The 23,540-nt window shown below is 45.6% G+C and overlaps 1 protein-coding gene across 4 annotated transcripts in view; it reads left to right on the top strand.

Moving 5' to 3' along the window:
• Positions 1 to 23,540, top strand: part of TNRC6B (trinucleotide repeat containing adaptor 6B) — a 754,281-nt gene that overhangs the window by 409,459 nt on the left and 321,282 nt on the right. The gene's annotated exons all lie outside the window — the stretch shown is intronic.

The raw sequence follows: 23,540 nt of genomic DNA, 5'->3' as shown, positions 1-23,540 counted from the left end.
CGGTGTCCTGCCGTTCTCCTTCTCTGGTGGTCCACAGAGACCTCTGTCCTAAGCCCAAGCATCCCAAGGAATAGTCTTGCATTCTTTGGCTGTGGTTCGGGCAATTAGGGTTTGCCTGGCGGTTACTGAGTCACGGAAGACCCTCGGAAGGGATTGGGTGCGTCTGCTGCGATCATATCCAAATGGATCGGGTAGACGGTGGTACAGGCGTATTCACTTAAGGGTCAGGTTCCACCTTTCCCTGTGAAGGCGCATTCTGCTAGGGCGCTGAGTGCCTCTTGGGCCTTTCGCCATCAGGCATCAGTAAAACAAGTTTGCAAGGAGGCAACTTGGTCATCTTGGCACACGTTCACTAAATTCTACAGAGTAGATGTGTTGGCATCCTCGGATGCTTCTTTTGGCCGCAAGGTTTTGCATGCTGCAATTTATTCTCTGAGGGTGTATGTTGTTTCTAGGTGAGCTCCAGTTGTTCCTGGTTAAGCTCCATGTTACCTGGTTGGCTAAGTTTTGCCTTTGAGGCATTACGTTCTTTCTCTAAACTGTTTTCCCACCCCTCATGCAAATACTGCTTTGGGACGTCCCAATGGTTTAGAATATGAAGCTGCGTCTGTCAATGAACAATAGAGAAAACTGGATTTTTGACTTACTGCAAATTCCTGTTCTCTAAAATTCATTGAGAGACGCAGCACCCGCCCCTCTATTTCTGAGTGGGTTGGGGTTTTTACTTCTGACACTGCTTGCAACAAAACTGAATCCTATAGCAGAGTTAGTGGGTGTATGCCCTTAGGGGCTGCTCCATAGGTGTGGTAAAGTTTTTTTTTTTCCTGCCTAGTGTCCTACTCCTGTAGGGGGCAGCATAACCCAATGGTTAAGAAGAATATGGAGCTGCGTCTGTCAATGAACTTCAGGGAAAAGGATTTTACGGTGAGTCAAAAATCCAGTTTTCTCTGAGTTCATTGACGGGCACAGCACCCACCCCTCTATAGAGTTCTTGATACTTCTAATACTGCTTGTTACTAAACTGATTATCTAGAGCAGAGAGGCGGGTTATATACCAGCTGAGGATGGCCCATGGGCATAGCCAGGTGTGTTTTGTTCTGCCTAGTCCTACTGCTGGAGGAGGCAATATAACCTACTAATTATGATTTATGGATGCTGTGGCCGTCAAACTGAGAGAAATGGATTTTACAGTAAGTGCAAAGATCAAATTTTTTTAATAAAAAAAATAAGAAAACCGTAAAGTTAGCCCAACAATCTCAATAGGCAACACAAATTTTTTTTTTACAGGTTATTTGTCTAGAGTTGGAGAAGGTCTTGTGCTAGAACTATTGCTCTCACTCGAACGATCGCAGTGATAACTCACGTGTAGTTTGAGCACTGTTTACATATGTGGTTGGGACTTGCGTATGCGTTTGCTTCTGTGCGTGACCTCGGAGAGATGGGATGCTTTAAATTTTTTTCTTATTTATTATTTTTTTATTTTTACACTTTCCCTTTAAATTTTATTTTTTTAATTTTATAACTAGAATAGAAGCATGACAGGTCCTCTTTATTGTGGGATCTGGGGTCAAAATGATTAACAATTAACTGCAAAAACAAAAATGTAAGTTTACGTTTTGCCTATTAAAAAAGGGGGGGCATTAAGGCCGTTAAGCGGAAGTGACCGATTTTGGATTGCCAGCTGAATAAAAAAAAAAAAATACCAGGGTCGAAGTACCCACGTATGTACACGGTGGGTGGTCCGAAAGTGGTTAAAGTAGCCTCGTAGTGTGGTAAGATTTTAAAACCATAATCAATACAGATGACATAGTCCCTTTAAAACACAGTGAAAATCAACACTTCTTGGTTCTGCATGCATGCAACTTCACTTCCGGTCGACACATTTCGTCATATTACACAAGGGGTATTGTGCACAGTGGTGGTAACACAAAGGATTTGTGTTGTAGAGGACTCATGAATATGCATTAGTTAGAAATGATTTATGAATATGTAATTTTATTGATTTAAGTTTGCACTTATTGCCATTTCATCATTATTGTTGATTTTGTAACACTGTTTCTGTTAGGATCAAAAGGATTGTAAGGTGATCTGTTCACTTGAAATGACATGTTGCAAAGTTTAGCAGCTCAAAAAATGTGTTTCTTTATTAGGCTGAAAGTCATGTTTCAACTCTGTCCGCCATGTACATCTTAGGCATTCCGGATTGGCAGGTTAACCTCCTCAAAAGTCTGGATTTGGGAGTGTGGTCTCTTTACTATGAGGATTTTATAGACCTCTTTCAAAGGAGGGGCATGCCTTAAGTAGACCTGTAGATTTCCAGGTTCAGCAATGAACTGGACAGATTTGTCTGCAGGTCAGGTTTCTACCGGCTTGCCCGTGCTATCGGCGAAAGAGCTCCCGCCGGCGGAAGTGTCACCATAGAGACTGTGAGGACCAGATGGTCCCCGGCAGTCTCTATGACTCTGAGACCCAGGTGCGTGATGACGTCGCGCCCAGCCTGGCAGTTTTCAATACTGCACTGATCTCGGCTAAATAGCCGAGATCCTTTTTTTTTCTTTAATTATTATTTTAGGCTTTCTAGCCTGTAGGAGAGATCGGAGGTCTTATTGACCCCAGATCTCCCTATTAAGAGGACCTGTCATTCACTATTCCTATTGCAAGGGATGTTTACATTCTAGTGATCGCCCAATATTGGTTTTTCATTACTGATATTTTGCTGATCGCATATCGGTATTGGATGATATTTTCACACACTTAAAATTTTACAAAATGAACACAAATTTCGACTAAAAAACTGTTAATAAACATGTTAATCTTTATTAACATTTTTAACATTCTTCGCAACTTAACTGCATGAAAACTGATAGGAAAAGTGCACTGCAGGGACATCAGTTTGACATTATCTGATTGTGCATTAATGGAATGCATAATAAAACTGCTGCAGTACTGCACTCACTGCAATAAATCACTACTGCAGTGCAGTCAGTGCAAAACTGCTAGAAAAAAAAAAAAAAACTAGACTAGACAACAGCTACACAGTGGATTGGACTGGAGTCAGTCCACTACCTCTGCAGTAGGGCACTCATTGCAACTACAGCAGTCAGTGCAAAACTGCTAGAAAAAAAAGCTAGGCAGCAGCTAGACTTTGGATTGGACTCTTTGCAGTAGGGCACTCACTGCAACTACTGCAGTCCATGCAAAACTGCTAGAAAATAAGCTGGGCAACAGCTACACAGTGGATTGGACTGGAGTCAGTGGACTACCTCTGCAGTAGGGCACTCAATACAACTACAGCAGTCAGTACAAAACTGATAGAATAAAAGCTAGGCAGCAGCTAGACATTGGATTGGACTCTGCTGCAGTTGCTGTGAGTGTTCTACTGCAAAGTCAGTACAAAACTGCTAGAAAAAAAGCTAGGCAACAATAGACAGTGGATTGGATTGGAGTCACTCAGTGGACTACCTCTGCAGTAGGGCACACACTGCAACTACAGCAGTCAGTGCAAAACTGCTAGAAAAAAGCTAGACAGTGGATTGGAGTGGACAATACTCTTTTCAATACTCCCAGTTAAGTAGAACAATATTATACTGCGAAAAAGCAGAACATTTCAGCATGTCCATCGTGGTCACCTGTTAAAGGTCTTCTGTTTTGTTCATACATTGCTGACACTTCATAAACATGCCGAGGAGGAGTGGAGGACAGAGGAGCAGAGAGAGAGGTATCTTCTAGCATGGGAAGCAAGTCTTTTTGTAGCGTGCCTCATTTTCTTTCCACCACTGAAGAGGATTTCTTCTTCTGTCAATTACTGCTTCTTTTAAATAGAGATGAAGTTCATCATCCAGGCTCATAGTTGCAGATTCAGAAGAAATTGAATCCTCCGCATGAGCCCCCAATAAAACACTGAAAATGTCCTGATATATTCGACGATGAAGAAGATTCTCTTCTGTTTGTTGATGTATTTTTGGACATTTTTCTGTTTTTGCAGCATGCTGCTCTTCATAAAAATTGTGTACTGGACTTGTCTTTTCGGCAGAAACCTCCTGCACCTCCTGTTGAAAATCTTTTGTCAGCCGTTGTTTCGCCTTAAACAATGCATCATCAGAAGAGAAAGCATGTTTTTTGTATTGAGGATTCAAAAGACTTGCAAGCGCAACATTTTTAATCTCTTCATGCTTCTCAAAACCTATATCGATCAAAGCTCTTTGGCTTGACAGACCATCATTTTGAAAGTTGGAGGGTGTTGTGTGCCATGACACTGGTATGACATATCAGCAAGCCTCATTCCTTTACACATGTTTGCTTTGCTGTCTCGAAATTGCGCAAGCATCACTCAGTCTTTGTTGATTCCCCATTCTTCAAGCATGCCTAGAAACATTTCTCTACTGTACTCAGTGTGGGATCCTTGCATCACTTTTATATTCAACACCAATTGCCTTTTTGGCCATCCGCTGTCAATGAAGTGGCATGTAAGAAAGATTAGTGACTCTGACTCTGTGACCAGCAGTCCGTCGTGAATGAGAGTGAGTTACCAGCATTCTCTGGTTGCAGCATAGCCTTTATTTTGTCAACGACCTTTTGGTGAAGCTTTGCCAGCATTTCGGTTCGATAATGCTGCTCACTCTTTAGTGTGTAGCTTGGCTCAAGTATGGACATCAACCACTGAAATCCTGAGTCAGACACCATTGTAAATGTCAGGTTATCAGTGACAGTCATCTCTGTGATTACTCTGTCCACCAGTTGGGATCTTCCATCTGAATCTAGACAGTGACATGTATTTTTTTCACAAACCTATCTATTATTGTTGCCTGGGATAGTGGAGGAGGTATTGAATCAAAATCACATTGATATTCATTTGTTTTTTCTGTGCTGCATTATACAATTCAATATTATGAACTCTTAGATGGGCCCAAAGATTTGACGTATTTTTGTTTTTGCAGTTACTGATCCCATGCTTATGTTGTTTGTACATGTGTTGCACACTGCTTTTCCTGGAGAAGGTTGAGACGAGAAATAGTCCCAGACCACACTTTCTTTTTCTCTCCTCATCCATCTCTATTTCAATTTGAAAGACACAAAAAAGATTAAAAAAAATGCTTGCTGAAGTTTCTGGCACCCTGTTGTGAGTTGGTGGCTGATGCCTGGCATTGTGGGTTGCTTGCTGGCACCCTGTTGTGGGTGGGTGGCTGACGCCTTGCAGTGTGAGTTGCTTGCTGGCACCCTGTTGTGGGTTGGTGGCTGACGGCTGGCAGTGTGGGTGGTTGCTTGCTTGCTGGCACCCTATTGTGGGTTGGTGGCTGACACCTGGCAGTGTGGGTGGTTGCTTGCTGGAACCCTGTGATGGGTTGGTGGCTGACGCCTGGCAGTGTGGGTGGTTGCTTGCTTGCACCCTGTTGTGGGTTGGTGGCTGATGCCTGGTAGTGTGGGCGGTTGCTTGCTGGCACCCTGTTGTGGGTTGGTGGCTGACGCCTAGCAGTGTTGGTGGTTGCTTGCTGGCACCCTGTTGTGGGCTGGTGGCTGACAGCTGGCAGTGTGGGTTGCTTGCTGGCACCCTGTTGTGGGTGGCTTGCTTGCCAGAACACTGTGGTGGCTGGCTTGGTGTTACCCTGTCATGGGTGGCTGGCTTGCAGGAACACTGATGGCTGGCTGGCTTGCAGGAACACTGTGGTGGCTGGCTTGGTGTCACCCTGTTATGGGTGGCTGGCTTGCAGGAACACTGTGGTGGCTGGCTTGCAGGAACACTGGTGGGTAGCTGGCTTGGTGTCACCCTGTTATGGGTGGTTGGCTTGCTGGAACACTGTGGTTGGGTGGCTGGCTTGGGGTCACCCTGTTGTGTGGGTGGCTGGCTTGGTGTCACTCACTCACCCTGGCCTGTTCTGTTGTAGGTTGGATGGCTGGCACCCTGTGGTGGGTGGCTGAGGCCAGGGCCTGTGTGTGGATGAATGGTTGGCACCGTGACCGAACTGCAGCTGGCTGTGCACGAGGCTGTCTGAGGCGTGGGAGGCGATCTTAAGGCAGAGAACGTGTGCAGCACGCGGTGAAATGGCTGCGCAGGCGGTGTTAGAAAGCAGAACGTGTGCGCGCAACATACATGATGACGCCACGGCAATATCAGTAACTCCAAAGGCCCATTCAGATATATATCGAGGAAAGTGCATATCGGCCCCCTATATATCGGTGTTGCCGATAATCGGTCAATCTCTTACATTCCTTCGTCGCGGCCACATATGTAAACAGCATTCAATCCATGTGAGATATCGCCACGAACATTGGAGAGAGAGCAAAATTTCTAGCCAAAGACCTCCACTGTCACTCTAAACTGGTAACCTGTAAAAAATTTTCAAGTGTCGCCTATAGAGATTTTTAAGTACCAAAGTTTGGCTTCATTCCACGAGTGTGCACAATTTTAAAGCATGGCATGTTAGGTATCTATTTACTTGGCGTAACATCATCTTTCACATTATACAAAAAATGGTTTTGTTTAGTGTTTTTTTTTTTTTTTTTTTTAATTTATAAAACAGTGTTTTTTCAAAGAAAAAACGCGTATGAAAAATTAGTACTGTGTGACAAAAAAAAGTTGCAATGACTGCCATTTTATTCCCTAGGGTCTCTGCTAAATATATATATATATATATATATATATATATATATATATATATAATGTTTGGCGGTTCCGAGTAATTTTCTTGCAAAAAAAAAAAAATTATTTTTACATGTAGGAGCGGAGTGCCAGAAATTGCTCGGTATGGAGGTGGTTAGGGACTACCCCACGTACATATATGTTTTTGTTATAGGGCTCTAGGGAACGCGCCACGCTTCTGCTGAATTAGACACAGCGGGAGCTAGTCCGCGGGTCCCGCTGGCCACCCGCAATTGTGTAGGAAAATTACAGAACAGCTGTCTGCCTATGTAAAGAAGGAAGACGACTGTTCTGCCAGACAGGAAGGGACAGATGGTGTGTTCCTACTAATCAGGAAAACAGATCTCTCTTCCTGCAGTCAATCCAGTCCCCCTACAGTTAGGAAGCATTCCCTAGGAGCACACTTAACCCCTTGATCGCCCCTGATGTTAACCCCTTCCCTACCAGCGTCATTTATACAGTAACGGTGCATATTATTTAGCACTGATCACTATATTGGTGTCACTGGTCCTCTAAACGTGTCACTTATCCTTCGTTTCCACTGAGCAGTACGGTTTCGGTACGCAATTTTTGCCGTTTCCATTGTCGAAAGTTGTGAATGGTACCCTAATTCCGAACCATATCGTACCACTTTTTTGGGACCCTTTCATTGGGGTACCAAGCACAGTCGTACCGTACCAACAGGCTGGCGCTACACTCTGCAGAAAGTTGATTTATTGACCATTGGTTCACCACGCCTATCAAGTGACGTCGATCACTACTTTCTGGCCACACCACGCCTATCATGTAAGGGTACTGTTGGCAGTGGAAACGCAAGCCTGATCAAGGTATACCGTTCCTAACCGTTCTGAAGTGTACCGAACTGCTCAGTGGAAACGAGGCATTAGTGTCAGATTTCTCTGCGGCAATGTCGTAGCCCCGCTAAAAACCGCTGATGGCTGCCATTACTAATAAAAACAATAAAAAAATAAAAAGTCCATAAATCTATCTGTTTGTAAATGCTATAACTTTTGCGCTTTTGGGATTTATGTTTTTTTAACATAGATATGTAGCAGAATACAAATTGGCATACATTGATAGTTTTGTTTTTTTTATTAGATGTGTTTTATAGCATAAAGTTAAAAATATTATTATTTTTTTTTTCAAAATTGTCAGTCTGGTTTTTTTTTTTTGTTTATAGCGCAAAAAAATAAAAACCGCAGAGGTGATCAAATAGCATCAAAAGAAAGCTCTTTTTATGGGGAAAAAAAGAACATCAATTTTATTTAGGTACAAGGTCGCACGGCCGCGCAATTGTCAGTTAAAGCAATGCAGTGCTGTTTTGCAAAAATGGCCTGGTCATTAAGGGGGTAAAAGCTTCCGGGGCTGAAGTAGTAAATCACCCATGCCAGTGTTAGGTGGTGTGTCTCATCCATGTAAATTGATAAATTCTGCTGGAGATCTTGTGCTGTGAAAAAAAGTTTGCTGGCTGTATTACCAGATTAAAATAGGAGAAAAAGCCTCAAGGAAACTATTGCAGCCAATCATATCTAAGAAATTGGTAGGCTGCAGTATGTATAATGTTTTTGCTTTTATATTTCATATTTATTTAAGCCTTTCCCTCTCTAGACCTCTTTCACCACCTGCTTCACAGGGTTAAGATAGAAGCTATCCTGGTGATTCTAATTGCACTATACTAGCCCAGACAGCTGTAGGCTCTCTCAGATCGTCTGGATCTTTTGTTCGATGGACCAGTTTATAGCCCTGTTTCTCAGCCACTGGCTTTAACAGCTTACTTGAAGAAGTCCAGGTTATGAGGGATAGGGACCTACCTCAATGCCTAGGAGGTTGACTTGTAGCCAAGTGTACGAACGCACCTTTAGGCTGCATTCACACCTGAGCATAGCGTAATTTTTCCAGTGTTTTTTATGCACGATTTTGGCACATTTTTATGCTTTTTGCACGTTTTTTTGAGCTTTGGTTTTTTTATTTGTTTTTTAATTGCCAATATAGAAAACTATCATCTGCTGCATCATTTGTTGCTAAGTTTTAAAGTTTTTTTTTTTTTGTTTTTTTTTAGTTTTTCCTTCAGCTTTTATTTTCATTTTTTTATTTTTTTTTGTTAGGGTAAGAGGTTAGAGTTAGGTTAGTTTGGAATTAGGGTTATTTAATTATTTTTCTTAGGGTGTTAATACCTCCTTCTAATATTACTACTACTATTGCATATTATAATAGTATTACATATTATTATTCTCTATTGTCCATTGACAGACGCAGCCTCATCTCCTCCATGAGCTCCTCCCAACAGGAGTAGTCTAGACAGGAAAATTTGAATACACACGCCCAGGGGGCTTTCCCTCCAGACATAAACCCCCACTGCATCAGTTTGTTTTCTGCCTAGAGGAGGAGTAGAGAAGAGTAGATATTTTTATTCTTTTTCAGAATATTTGCTTTTATTTCTCTTTACTCACTTGCTAGCTAGTATTCAGGGAAGAATTTCCTGGTGATCTACAAGCAAAGATACTGGCTGGGACTTTGTACTGGATAATCTAGATCCTTATGGTCCCCCAAGTCTGGCCTACGAGCGTGAGCAGGTTATAGTTCCGACCTAGGCCTAGCCACGACGGTGCCCCCTTGTCCGCAGGAGGATGAGCTTGCGTACAGATGCCTCGCTGTGACGCAACGACCTGGAACACCCTGAGTCGCAGCGTACCCCTTGGCTAGCAGCACCTCCACTTCGGGTGGGAGTCAGTCTGCCCGGAGCGGAGCCCACCCGGTTCATGGTATGGTGAGTAACTGTGCACACCTTGCCCCTGCTGGCCTTGGGGGGAAATGTGGGTTCTCCCCTGAGGATAATGGGATTGTGCCTTCCCAAGAGATCCCCCTGGTTTGTCCAGTGTCCATCTTTGTGTAGCCCTGGTTGCTATACTTGGCAGTGTATCCCTTTTAGGCGACATTACTTCCTGTGTGGTCATTTCCTGCTGCTGAGCTGAGGTCACTTCCTTCTCTCTCCATGCTGTGAAAGATTCAGGAGGCTGTGTGTCTGAGGTGGTAAAGTATTGTATATTCTTGCATATCCTTGCACTTTCTTCTATCAGTTTGGTATAATGGGGCTCCATGCAGACCCCGGCGATCGGTGTTGGATACCGCAATTGGTGTTCTTAAAGCTACAGTACTCAGTTTTCTGCAAATTGCACTATGGGGTCCCAAATTGGAATTTCACCCTCAGACCAACTCTGTGCGACTCCCGGACAGTCTGGATCGCAGTCGCTGGCCGCGATTCCAGCTGCCCTGGAAAGCCTTGTGACTAAAGTTAATTTAGTCATAAAAAAAGGTTGATAGCCGTTAACGGCTGCTGCTTTCTCCAACTGTGGAGGTGTCCTCTGATTCAGAGGCTGATGTGGTTGCCCCGGGTGCTCCCCTTCCTGAGGGGTCACTGCCCTCGCAGTCTGATGGTGAAGAGGACCGATCTTCAGCTGTAGTGCGGGAACACGCTTTGGTGAAAGCCCTGATTATTTCAGCGTGGGATACTTTAAAATTGGCTGATGAACCCACATCGGCAGCGACACGAGTGGCTTTTGGCTCCCAGACTTATGCCTGTGGAGGATTCCCCAGTATTTACAGATACAGTGGACTGGCGGGTGTAATCCCTTTCCCGCCATCTTCACGTGCTGGTAGGTTCCATTTTAAAACCGTTTTTTGTGTCTGTGCTGGTCTCAGACGGTGACCGAAAGGATTAGGGGTTTGCGGGAGTCTTTGGACCCTAAGACTGTTCCTCCGGAACAGCTGGAACTGTTGGACAAGGTGATCCAGGCTCTGGTGTTCCTGTGTGATGCCTCTATGGATGCAGCTCCCCTGGTGGCCAGGGTCTCGGCAGTGGGCATTGTTTTAAGACGCATGGTCTGGTTGAAGAGCGTTAGCTGATCTCCCCTTTCTGGGGAGACAGGTTGTTTGAGTTGATCAAGGGCCTGACTGGTGGGAAGAGTACTCTTCTTCCTCAAACCTCCAAGGGTAAGACACCCCGTCCTAAGCGGAGTCCCTTCTTTTCTTCTCCTAAATGTTTTCTTCAGGCGCAAGAAAAGGGTAAGCCGCTCAGAACTTCTAGAGGTGCTAAGAAACCCTGGGGAAAGTCCAGTCAGTCCAGTGCTACATCTTCAGCATTTAGGGGCGCCCTCACCCGTGTTAGGGGTGAAGGGATGTCTGCGCTTCTTTCAGAAACCCTGGACTTCCTTCATTCAGGTCGAATGGGTTTGCGAACTGGTTTGTTCCAGGTACAAATTCGAATTCTGGTCCCGGCTAGGGGACAGTTTTTTTCAGTCAAATCTTCACCTGTCTTCGGAGAGTTTGAAGGATCTGCGGGAGGCTGTGCAAGATCTCCTGGCTTAAGGGGTGATTGTGCCAGTTCGCCAACAGGAACGCTCTCAAGGTTTCTATTCAAACCTGTTCACCGTGCCTAGAAAGGAGGGAAAGGTGCGTCCAATCCTGGACCTCAAAGCTCTGAACTGCTTTGTGTGGGTGCAGAAATTCCGAATGGAGTCCATTCGGTTGGTGGTGGCATCTTTGAATCAAGGATTTTATGGCGTCCATCGATCTCAAAGATGCGGATCTCCACGTCCCCATATTCGAGGGACATCTGCGGTGGCAGAGGAGCACTTTCAATTCATGGAGTTACCCTTTGGTCTCGCCTCGGCTCCCAGAGTTTTAACCAAGGTCCTAGCCCCTGTGCTGGCCTTGTTGCATCAACGAGGTGTCTACATTGTGGGGTATCTGGACGATCTCCTGTTGCGAACAGTTTCTCATTCGGATCTGCTGGAAAACATCTCCATCACAATTCGGACCCTTCAAGACTTCGGGTGGATGATCCATGTCGCCAAATCTGCCCTAACTCCGTCTGTGCGGATCACCTATCTGGGGCTGATCCTCGACTCTGTCGAGGGTCTTCCTTCCCTTGGACAAGCTTGAGAAGTTGGAAAGGGCGGTCCTTCTTGCGGACTTGCATGAGGGCCCTGGGTCTGATGGTCTCGGCCTTCGAATCGGTCCCGTTTGCTCAGTCTCACACGAGACAGCTGCAGAAAAATATTCTGTCACAATGGAACAGAGATCCTCGGTCATTGGACCAGAAGATTTGGTTGAGCCATCTCATGAAGTCGACTCTTTGTTAATCCAGTCACCTGTCCTGTGCCATGGCAAGTCCTTCCTGCCAGTGTTTTGGACGGTGGTCACCACGGACGCCAGCCTATCAGGCTGGAGTGGAGTGCTGGGGAGGCTCTGTGCCCAAGGCACTTGGGCATTGGAAGAGTCTTCCTTGCTGATCAATATTTTGGAGCTGAGAGCGATCAAGCTCTGCCTGCTTCACTGGACGAGTCGGCTACACGGCTCTCTGGTTTGGGTCCTGTCGGACAATGCCACGGCCATGGCTTACATCTATCATCAGGGAGGCACCAGGAGTGCCCTGACGGCCAAGGAGGTGGCCGAGATTCTGGTATGGGCGGAACACAATGGTCTGGCTCTTTCCACAGTCTACATCCTGAGTGTGGAGAATTGGCAAGCGGATTACCTGAGTCATCAGGTGTTGGCTCAAGGGGAGTGGTCCCTGCATCCGGAGGTGTTTCATCTCCCGTGTGTCTGGTGGGGGACCCCGAACATGGATCTGTTTGCGTCTCGCCTCAACAGGAAAGTTCAGAGGTTTGTGGCCAGGTCTCAGGATACTCTGGCCGATGCCACAGACTCTGGTGGCTCCTTGGAGTCAGTATCGCCTGATCTATGCCTTCCCTCCACTCGTTCTCCTGCCAAGGTTTCTTCGCAGGGTGGCGATGGAAGGCATTCCGGTCATTCTGATGGCACCAGACTGGCCTCGGCGGTCTTGGTACGCAGAGCTGATAAAAATGGTCGTGGATCCTCCATCGCGTTTTCCTTTGCGGGAAGATCTACTATTTCTAGGACCAATCTTCCATCCTGCTTTACGGTCGCTGGCTTTAACGGCTTGGCTGTTGAAAGCAAGGTGTTGAGGGATAGAGGTCTTTCTGATTTGGTGATTCCTACCCTTTTGAAGACCAGAAAGTCAACATCTAGGAAGATCTATCATCATACGTGGAAATCGTACATTTCTTGGTGTGAATCGCTGCAGCTGCACCCTCGCTTGTTTTCTATAGCTAGTGTTTTGGCCTTTTTATAAAAAGGGGTTGAGCAGCGCTTGGTATTGGGTACTATCAAGGGCCAGGTTTTGGCCTTGGCTATTTACTTCCAATGTCCAACGTTGGCTACTCCTAGTTTGATTCTCACCTTCCTTCAGTGGGTGCGTCATCTGGCCCCTCCGAAGAGATCCCCGTTACCGCTGTGGGATCTTAATCTGGTTTTGTCTGTTCTTCAAAAGCCTCCTTTTGAGAATATTAGGGAGATTGCTCTGCTTTTTGTCGCAGAAGGTTGCCTTCCTAGTGGCTATCACTTCTGCCCGCAGAGTCTGAGTTGGCTGCATTGTCCTGTCGTTCGCCTTATTTGGTGGTCCACAGGGATAAAGTGGTTCTCCGACCTAATCAGTCCTTTCTTCCTAAGGTGGTGTCGGATTTTCACCTGAGTGAAGACATTGTGTTGCTTTCCTTATGTCCTAAGCCTACACATCACAAGAAAATTGCTTTGCACTCTCTGGATCTGGTTCGGACGATAAGGGTTTATCTGACAATTACTGAGTCCTTCAGGAAGTTGGACTCTTTGTCCTTCCGGACGGTCCTCGCAAAGGTTTGGCTGCGTCCGCTGCGACCATTTTGAGATGGATCAGCAGACGGTTGTTCAGGCTTATTTGATCAAGAGTCAGGTTCATCCTTTCCCTGTGAAGGCGCATTATACTAGAGCGCTGAGTGCCTCTTATGCTTTTTGCCATCAGGCCTCTGTTGTACAAGTTTGTAAGGCAGAGACTTGGTCTTCTGTGCACACCTTTACCAAATTTTACAAGGTTGATTTGTTGGCTTCTTCGGATACCTCTTTTGGCCGCAAGGTTTTGCAGGCTGCTGTTTCATAAGAGAATGTTTGTTGTACTTCTCCTCTGGGCCTTTTATCTGGGTGAGCTGCTGTTGTTCGGTTGAGCTCCATGTTGCCGGTTGGCTACGTTTAGGCTTTTGGAGTTGAATTTACTGTCCGGTTGCGTTTTTCCCTCCCCTAATGCCTATACTGCTTTAGGATGTCCCACTCAGCTCATGGAGATGAGGCTGCGTCTAGTGATGGATGATAGAGAAAATGTGATTGTTGTAAGATCTTACCGTAAAATCTTTTTCTCTGATGTCCATCGACAGACGCAGCACCCGCTCCTCTGGGGTTGGTTCTGTTGTCTTTGCTGCTTTTAAACTAAACTGATGTGCTCGGTTGTGCAGTGGGAGTTTATGCCTGGAGGGACAGCCCCCTTGGCGTGTGTATTCAAATTTTCCTGCCTAGACTACTCCTGATGGGAGGAGCATAAACACACTCCGCTCATGGAGATGAGGCTGCGTCTGTCGATGGACATCAGAGAAAAAGATTTTACAATAAGATCTTACAAAAATCTTTTTTTTTTTTGCTCTGGATGATGATTCATTTTTTGGTGTATTTTACATTTATTTATTCATATATTAATAAAAATGTTTTTTTATTTGAGCAGAAAATCGCACAAAAGTGTGTAACAAAAAGTGTGAATGTGCACAAAAACACTTAAATACATGTTTTCATTCATTGCAATGGGAATAAAAACATGCCAAAGATGTGCAAATATTCCCAATTTGAGCTGCAGGTGACTTGAGGTGGAGATATGAACCAATTATTAATTTTTCTCCTCGAACATTTTGGAGCTTCAAGCTGCAAAACACTCAGGTGTAAATGGGGCCTTAGAGCATGTCTCGAGGAATTTCTATCCCACTAAGAATCCTTTATTTTCTCCACTCTGGTCCGAATCAACACCTGGCTTTGAGTACCATCAAGGGTCAAATTTCCACCCAAACAATTCTCTTTCAGAGCCCCTTGCCCCCCATTGTACATTACTCAGTGACTCCATTGGATCTCAGCCTGGTTCTGTCAGTGCTTTAGGAACTGCCCTTTTAAGCTCTGAGCAATATTCCTCTGCTCATCACCTTGCAAAACAACCTCTGTCAGTTGAAAATTGATTTGAAAGGTAAAACATTTGTGAATAGCTATAAAAAAAATAAATGGATCTCATTCCCTCTGTTCTCAGCTGCATAGGAGCTTGGGGGGGGGGGAGGAGAAGCAGCAGCAAACTGAACTTTCTAGTGAATGTATATGAAAGAGGGGTGTGTCAGAACAAGTCTGGTCATTGGAGGAGAGCAGGCTGAATTTTCTAGAGAACTAGAGACCTGACCATGATGTGCTCTCCTGCTTAGGGTGGTCAGTTTTTGATAGGAAAGCAGAGGGACTGGCAGAAACGCAAGGAATTTCACACAAAGGAAGTAGACAAAGAGAACAGAATACTTTTTCATACAAGTACATGGTACATAAGTATAAAAAGAATATGAAATGCTGGGGTAACAAACACTTTAACCTGTAAAAAAAACATTTCTTTAGCTATGCAAGAACAAGGTTGCTTCCTCTTTAACTAGGACATTACTCTGTCATGTCTGTTTTGCTCCTAAACATTTTAAAATGAGTTCCCTCTATTGTCTGGATGTGGTCTGTCCTGTTCAATTTATCTTTCAGCTACAGCCCCTTTTTGTCAGTCCAACTCCTACATTTATTGTTCCTAAAGGCTCCGCATAGAGGGGGCAGCTTGCTTCTTGTTCCCCTCTTTAAAGTACTGTATTTTCTGGCGTATAAGACTACATTTGAACCTCAAAACTATCCCCCAAAAATGGGGGGGGGTCGTCTTGTACGCCGAGTATAATATCTCCAAGGTAACCTAAGTATAAGTATTACCGGTAGATGTAATCTCTCAAGATGCTGGCTGTGTTGGAATCCTGTACCGGTATGCCGTATGTACCATAGCTTCGGCTACATACAGTCAGGGCGAGCGATATATTCTATTATTGAATGCAAAGCCTGCTCGGATTGGCGGAGTAACATCAGCCCGCCTCTCTGACATTGCCAATCCGAGCAGGCTTTGCATTCAATAATAGAATACATCACTCACTGTGATTGGCTCAGCACGGTATACTGTATGTAGCCGAAGCTAAAGTACATACGGTATACCGGTACAGGATTCCCACACAGCCAGCGTCTTGAGATTACATCTACTGGTAATACTTATATTTAGGGTACCTTGGAGATATTCCAGTACTTGGGGTACCTTGGAGAGCTATGAGAAATCTGATGTTTTTCAATGGTGTTGCCTTGCTTCGGAAGGGGAGTAGTCTTATACGGCGAGTATAGCCCAAAACCTATGTTTTAACTTGAAAATTAGGGGGGTCGTCTTATACGCCCAGTCGTCTTATATGCCGGAAAATACGGTAATCCCATTTTGTTGCTTTGCAGCCTTAAATGAAGACACACCATTTGTTTCATACAGTTATTTTTACTTAGTGTATTTATAACAGCCAAGTTAAAGATATAACACTAACATGTCAGATAAAAATAAAACAAATTCAAAAACAGAATCGCTGAGCTGGAAAAAGAAAACCCTCTTGTGTCAGTATTTCGTTAAACCACTTTTTTGATTAATTACAGCCTTTAGTCTGTTGGGATAGGTCTCCACTAAATTTGCAAATCTAGACTTTGACAATATTTGCCCACTACTCTTTGCAGAACTGCTCAAGTTCAGTTAAATTTAATGGTGACAGTTTGTGGACTGCAGTGTTAAACTCCATTGCAAATCTATAGAATGACTTGAAGTCTGGGCTCTGACTAGACCATGCAAGGACATTAACCTTTTTTTCCGTCAATTTCCATAATTTTTGCGGTGTCCTTTGGGTCTTTGTCATGTTGGAAAGTGAACCTTCTTTCCATTGACAATTTTCTGGTCAAGGGTGCAGATTTTTCCTGAAGAATTTGATGATCTTTTGCCCAATCCATTTTTTATCTTCCAAGTGCTCCAGTCCCTGCTGCAGAGAAACCCCCATAACAGAATAGTACTACATAGTTACTGTAGGAATTGTGTTATTTGGATGGTGAGCTTTATTGGATTTCCGCCAGACAAATCGTGTTGAGCCCAAATAATTTGATTTTATTCTCCTCTGACTATAACACCTTTTTCCATGTGGCCTCAGAATCTTCAAGGTGTGTTTTTGGCAAAGCTCAGTCATGGCTGCATGCAGCCTTTCTTGAGGAGTGGCTTTTTCTCTATCGTTCATCGTCTGACGCAGCTCCATATATTCTTAGACCATTGGTTATGCTCCTCCAATCAGGAATAGGCAGCAAAAAAGCTTCACCACGCCTATGGGGGCTGTCCCTGCAGGCATAATCCCACATACTCTGCTACAGCAGCCAGCTCCCTGCTGGGACTTCGGCCTTAGCTGTTAAAGAAAAATTTTGTTTTATGATTTTTTTTTATTAGTTCCTGGAGCTGTGGTTTCAGACTGGATAATCTAGATCCTTAAGGTCTCCCAGCCTGGCCAGGGAGGGTGAGCAGGTTATAGTCCAGAAGTCCAGAACTAGGCCTCTCCACGACAATGCCCCCACGGATGGGGACGAGCCTGTGAGTGGACCATCTCGCTGGGACGCGTTCGATCTGGAACGCCCTGATTTGCCCCTGCTGGCTTGCAGCACCCCCATCCCAGGTGGGAGGTGATCTGTTTAGAGTGGCGCCCACCTGGTACCATGTTATGGTGAATAGTATGGTCCCCCCAAAGCCTCTGGCGGTTTCGGCGTGGACGTGGGCCCCCTCTCTGGAATAGTCAGACCCTCGGAGCTCCCTCGGTTCCCCTGGCCTCTCGGACGGACTGGGCCCAAACCCCTCAGATTTACCCCCTACCCTTAGCAGGTTTCTACCTTGGGGGGCGGAAATATTGCGGCCGCTGCAGCGCCTTTCGGTGGGGGTGGCTTATCCTAGTGGGGTCCCTTCCTAGGGGCCTTCCAATGCCTACTGTTTGGGAGCCCCGTTTGGTGGTCCTGGAGACCACAATGCGCGCCGGGGAGGGCTGCCATTTTGCTGTAGATCCATGCTTTCTATATTCCCATTGTAATACATGGGCAGCCATTTTTTTTGTAGTTCCCTATAGGAATGCATGGTGCGGTCATTTTCTTGTGGTCCATATCGCTGGACAGGCATGTGGCGCATGGCACTTCAATTCTAGCAAAGACCCAGGCTGTTCTTTTTCCTGTGAGATCGTTTTCACTTTAATTTTCACAGAACATTCTGGCAGCCTCCTGAGGAGGGCAAGGAGCAGTTTGGTAATTTTTTCTGGGGTCTCCTGTGGGTTTTCCTCATAGACTCTATTAGTTTGTACTAGTAGTGTTTTTGCAGACCACTGAGATAGCAGTGGGATCGCGATTGGCGACTTGTAAAGGGACATTGAATTATTTTTTTGATCAGTGTAAATATCGAGTACCAGGATATAATTTCACCCACAGACCCCTTAGGTGCGGCTTCGGACCCTTCTGGGTCACAGTCCCGGCCTGATCTCACAGCTTGGTGTCAAAGGTAGATATGGTAATTACAAGTGTTGCCAGCCGCAAACGCCCTCTGCCTTCACATCAGCAGTGTCCTCAGATTCGGAGGTAAAGATGGCCGCCTGCATCTTTACCTCCGAATCTGAGGACACTGCTGACGTATCCCACCCTGATGGGTCTGTATCTTCGCATTCTGACAGTGAGGATGACCTATCCTCGTCAGCCGCCGGCGGGAACGTGCTTGGGAAGCACTGATAGTTTCTGTGCGGGAAACTTTAAAATTGCCTGATGAATCTACAGCGTCAGCTACGCAGGTGTCTTTTGGCTCCCGCAAATCCCAAAAATCGGGTAAGGTGTTTCCCTGTCCTGAAATTTTTCATAATATTGTTGATGATTGATGGCGGCGCATCAAGCACATGCTTGTGGTGCCTAGGCGCTTTAAATGCCGTTATCCTTTTGCGGATTTGGTTTCCAATAGGTGGACCGTACCACCGAAGGTTGATTACCCGGTTTCCAGGCTCAATAAGTCTTTTGTGGTTCTGGTGGAAGAATCACTGACTTTTGTGGACCCCAGAGATAGACGTGTGGAGTCTCTGTCCCACCATCTACACGTGATAGCGGGTTCCATATTGAACCTATTTTTGTGAACATTCTGGTGTCAAAGACTGTTACTGAATGGGTGAAGTTGCTTAAAAGTAACTTGGAAGCTGAACGGCTCCCCCCTGTGGTGCTTGAACTACTGGACCAGCTGGCTCAAGCTCTGGTGTTCATATGTGATACATCCCTGGACATGGTTTTGCAAGTGGCCAGGGTGTCTGCAGTGGGGATTGCTATTAGGCGCATGGTGTGGCTAAAAAGCTGGTCTGCTGACCAGGCTTCCTAAAAGGCCTTAAAGAGGAAGTAAACCCTCCTCGGGAAGTTGTACCTATAGGTAAGCCTATGATAAGGCTTACCTATAGGTACTGTAAATATCTCCTAAACTTGTACCGTTTAGGAGATATTTACCTTTAATGCAGCCAGTGACGTCACTGGCGCATGTGCTCTGAAGGAACGGCTGATCGTGCCGTTCCTTCAGAGCCCCGTGCCGTGACCGTCGGCTCCGGCCAATCAGATGGCCGGATGCCGCGATCCCGGAAGACGGGCGACTGAACATGTCGCTCGTCATACAGGTGAGTGAGCGGCACGGCGGGGGCTCGTTCTAAGGTAAGTATTGCATAATGAGCTAGTATGCGATGCATACTAGCTCATTATGTCTTTCTCTTGCAGGTTGTAAAAAAAAAAAAAAAATTTATACGAGTTTACAACCTCTTTAACTGATCTTCCCTTTACAGGGGAGAGGTTGTTTGGATCCTCTCTTGATGAGTTGATCAATGGTCTTACCGGGGGGAAAAGAGTACTCTTATTCCTCAATCCTCTAATGGCAAGGCACCAAGTCCTCGGGGGCCACGTCCAGGGGCCTTCCTTTACTGCTCATAAGCAACTTTTTCATACCTTCGGGTCCCAAGGAAAAGGAAAAAGTTCGGGTCTTCAGGGGGTTCCAAGCAGCCATGGTCAGGAAAATCAAAGACCGGCCTATCCGGATCTGCTGACAAATCATCTGCATGAAGGGGCACCCTCATCCGCTTTTGGGGTGGGGGGACGTCTTTGCTTCTTTACAGAACCATGGACCTCCTTGATTCAGTGGCGTCACTGCATCAGGGGGACATTTTTTAGCCTCCCTAGATATCAAGGAAGGATATCTACACATCCCTATCTACGCTGGGCACCAGCAGTTTCTTCGCTTTGCAGTAGCGGAAGAGCATTCTCAATTAGTGGCGTTACCCTTTGGTCTCGCTTCACCCCCAGGGTGTTCACCAAGGTGCTAGCCCCGGTGTTGGCATTGCTGCACCAATGGGGGATTGGGGTACTGGGGTATCTAGATGATCTCCTATTGAGAGCGGACTCTCGTTCAGCCCTGATGGGCGACCTGACGATCACTGTCACAACCCTGCAGGAGTTCAGGTGGACCATCAATTTCCAAAAATCTACTCTGATACCCTCCTTGAGACTGGATTATCTGGGCCTAACTCTGGATTCAGCTTTGGCAAGAGTCTTTCTCCTCCTGGACAAGCTGCAGAAGTTGCATCGGGGTGATTCAGCTGCTCTTGTCAACTAATCTGTCCTCTCTGACAACTTGCATGCAGGCCTTGGGCCTGATGGTATCAACCTTCAAGGCGGTTCTGTTTGCTCCGTTCCATACAAGACCTTTGCAAAAAGAGATTCTGCTAAATGGAACAAGGATCCAAAGTCCTTGGACATTTTGATTCGGTTGAGCCACAACACAGTCTGCTCTGTTGTTGTAGATTCAGTCTCCAGCACTATGCCAGGGCAAGTCTTTTCTGGACGGTGGTGACCATGGACGCCAGCCTTTCAGGCTGGGGCGGGGTTCTGGGGAAGCTCTGTGCCCAGGGATCTTGGACAGTAGAGGAGTCAAAACTACCGATAAATGTTTTGGAGCTCAAAGTGATAAAGCTGTGGCTTACATCAATCACCAGGGGGGCACGAAGAGTGTCTTGGTGGCCAATGAGGTGGCTGAGATTTTGGCCTGGGCAGAAGAGTTTGTTCCAGCTTTTTCTGCTGTGCACATCCCAGGTGTGGAAAATTGGCAAGCAGATTACCTGAGGAGTCAGGTGTTGGACAAAGGGGAGTGGTCCCTACACTCGGAGGTGTTTCACCTACTGTGTGTTCGGTGGAGGACGCCTGAGGTCGATTTGTTTGCTTCTCATCTCAACAAGAAGGTGCAGAGGTTCGTGGCCAGATCTCGAGATCCTCTGGCCGATGCCACAGACACACTGGTGGCTCCTTGGCGTCAGTATCGGCTGATTTATGCCTTTCCTCCGCTGAGACTTCTAAGCCAAAGCTTCTAAGCAGTATAGAGGTGAAAGGGATTTTAATCATTCTGGTGGCTCCAGACTGGCCTCGCCAGTCATAGTACGCAGACCTAGTAAGGTTGGTCGCCGATGCGCCTTGGAGACTTCCTCTAAGGGAAGATCTGCTGTCTCAAGGTCCGATCTCCCATCCTACTTTACAGTCCCTGGCTTTAATGGCATGGCTGTTGAAAGCCAGGTGTTGAGGAATAAAGGTATTTCGGACTCTGTGATTCCTACGCTCTTGAAAGCTAGAAAGTCGATTTCCAGGAAGATTTATCATCGTACGTGTAAATCGTACATTTCATGGTGCGAATCGCTGAAGGTGCACCCTCGCTTGTTTTCGGTTGCCAGGGTTTTGGCCTTTCTGCAGAAAGGGGTTGAACAGTGGTTCGCTTTGGGCACTATCCAAGGCCAAGTGCCGGTCTTGGCGATATATTGCCTTGATTTGTACCTTAATTCAGGAAGTGCACCATATGGCTCCTCCGAGACGGTCCTCGCTACATCCGTGGGATTTAAATCTGCTATTTGTTCTTCAAAAGCTTCCTTTTGAGACCTTTTAAGAGATTCTTCTGCTGTCATGGTCTCAGAAGGTTGCCTTTTTGGTGGCCATCACTTCTGCCCGCAGAGTGTCTGAATTGGTGGTCCACAGAGATAGTGTTACTCCGTCCAAATCAATCTTTTCTCCCTAAGGTGGTTTCTGATTTTCATTTAAATGAAGACATCATGCTGCCTTAACTCTGTCCCAAGCATTTTAAGGAAATTGCCTTGCATTCTCTGGATGTCGTTCAGGCAATCAGGGTTTACCTGGCGGCTACTGAATCTTTCAGAAAATCTGATGCTCTTTTTGTCCCTACTGAGGGACCTCGTAAGGGATTGGCGGCGTCTGCTGCGATCATTTCTAGGTAGATCAGGCAGACTGCTGTTCAGGCTTATTCGTTGAAGAGTCAGGTTCCTCCTTTTCCAGTGAAGGCATATTCTATTAGAGTGCTGAGTGCCTCTTGGGTTTTTTGCCATCAGGCGTCAGTGATGCAAGTTTGCAAGGCGGTCGTCTCTGGGTACGTTTACAAAATTCTAGTTGTTGTGTTGGCATCTTCGAATGCCTCCTTTGGCCACAAGGTTTTGCAGGCTGCTGTTTAAACAGAATATTTTCTGTTCTTTTTGAGGGTGTATGTTTTTTTTCAAGGTGAGCTCCAGTTGTTCCTGATTGAGCTCCTTATTACCTGGTTGGCTAAGTTTAGCCTTAGGGGAGTTACGTTCTTCTTTGTGTTGTCTTCCCACCCCTCATGAATATACTGCTTTGAGACATCCCAATGGCCTAAGAACATATGGAGCTGCGTCGGTCAATGAACAATAGAGAAAACAAGATTTTTGTACTTACCGTAAAATCCTTTTCTCTGAAGTTCGACAGGTGCAGCACCCGCCCCTCTGCTTTTAGTGTTAGGGTTTTTTTGTCTTCTAAACACTGCTTGCAATGAAACTGGCTGCTGAAGCAGTGTGTGTGGGGATTTGCCTGCAGGGACAGCCCCTATAGGCGTGGTGAAGCTTTTTCCTGCCTAGTGCCTATTCCTGATTGGAGGAGCATAACCAATGGTCTAAGAAGATATGGAGCTGTGTCTGTCGAACTTCAGAGAAAAGGATTTTACGGTAACTACAAAAATCCAGTTTTTCTTGCAGTCCTTCCATACCAGCTACATTTGTGGAGAATTTGTGATGTTGTTTTCACGTGCACACAATGACCACTCTTTGTCATAAATTCCTGCAACTGCTTCAGAGTTGCTGTAGGCCTCTTGGCAGCCTCTCAGACCAGTTTCCTCCTGGCTCTTTCATCCAGTTTGGAGCGACGTGCTGATCCAGTGAGGGTCTGGGTTGTACCAAATACCTTCCACTTCTTAATAAACTTCACTGTGCTTCTAGCCATTGATAAAGCCTTTGAAATTCTGTTGTATCCATCTCCTGACTCCTGCCTGTCCACAACTTTATCCCAGAGATCTTTTGACAGTGCATTGCCACCCGTAGTTGTTTGCTGCAGTTGCATTACCAGGGATTGAAATGCTCCAAGAAAGCTCTTTTCATGCTGTGCTAATTAAAATGACCACAGCCGATTACGGTTGAAAGTCAAATGGCTTTGTGTGCCTTTGAGGAGGTCATTTTTAGGAGGGGGGAGGGGGTTGATCCTTTTTCCAACTCAGTGATTATATATATATATATATATATATATTTTTTTTTTTTTTTTTTTTTTTTTTTTTTTTTTAGTCTTCTGACATGTTGGTGTTCTCTTTTACTGGGATTTTAGAGTAAATACAACTGGATAAAATAAAAACTGTGTGTCTTCTTTCAGGCTGCAAACCAACAAAAATTTGGTTATTTAAAAAGGGGGGGGGGTAATTATTTTCTATATCCACTGTATGTTTATCATCTCCTTATTTAAGTTTGACCTCGGGGCAAGATTCCCCCTTTTCCAGTCAAAAAGCGTTAACCTACAGTATGTCAGTGCTTCG

This window comes from Pelophylax lessonae, assembly GCF_965119305.1.
Source record: "Pelophylax lessonae genome assembly, chromosome: 8".
Lineage (NCBI taxonomy): Eukaryota > Metazoa > Chordata > Amphibia > Anura > Ranidae > Pelophylax > Pelophylax lessonae.
Note: the sequence above shows the minus strand (reverse complement) of the source record. Positions and strands in the feature narration are given on the sequence as shown.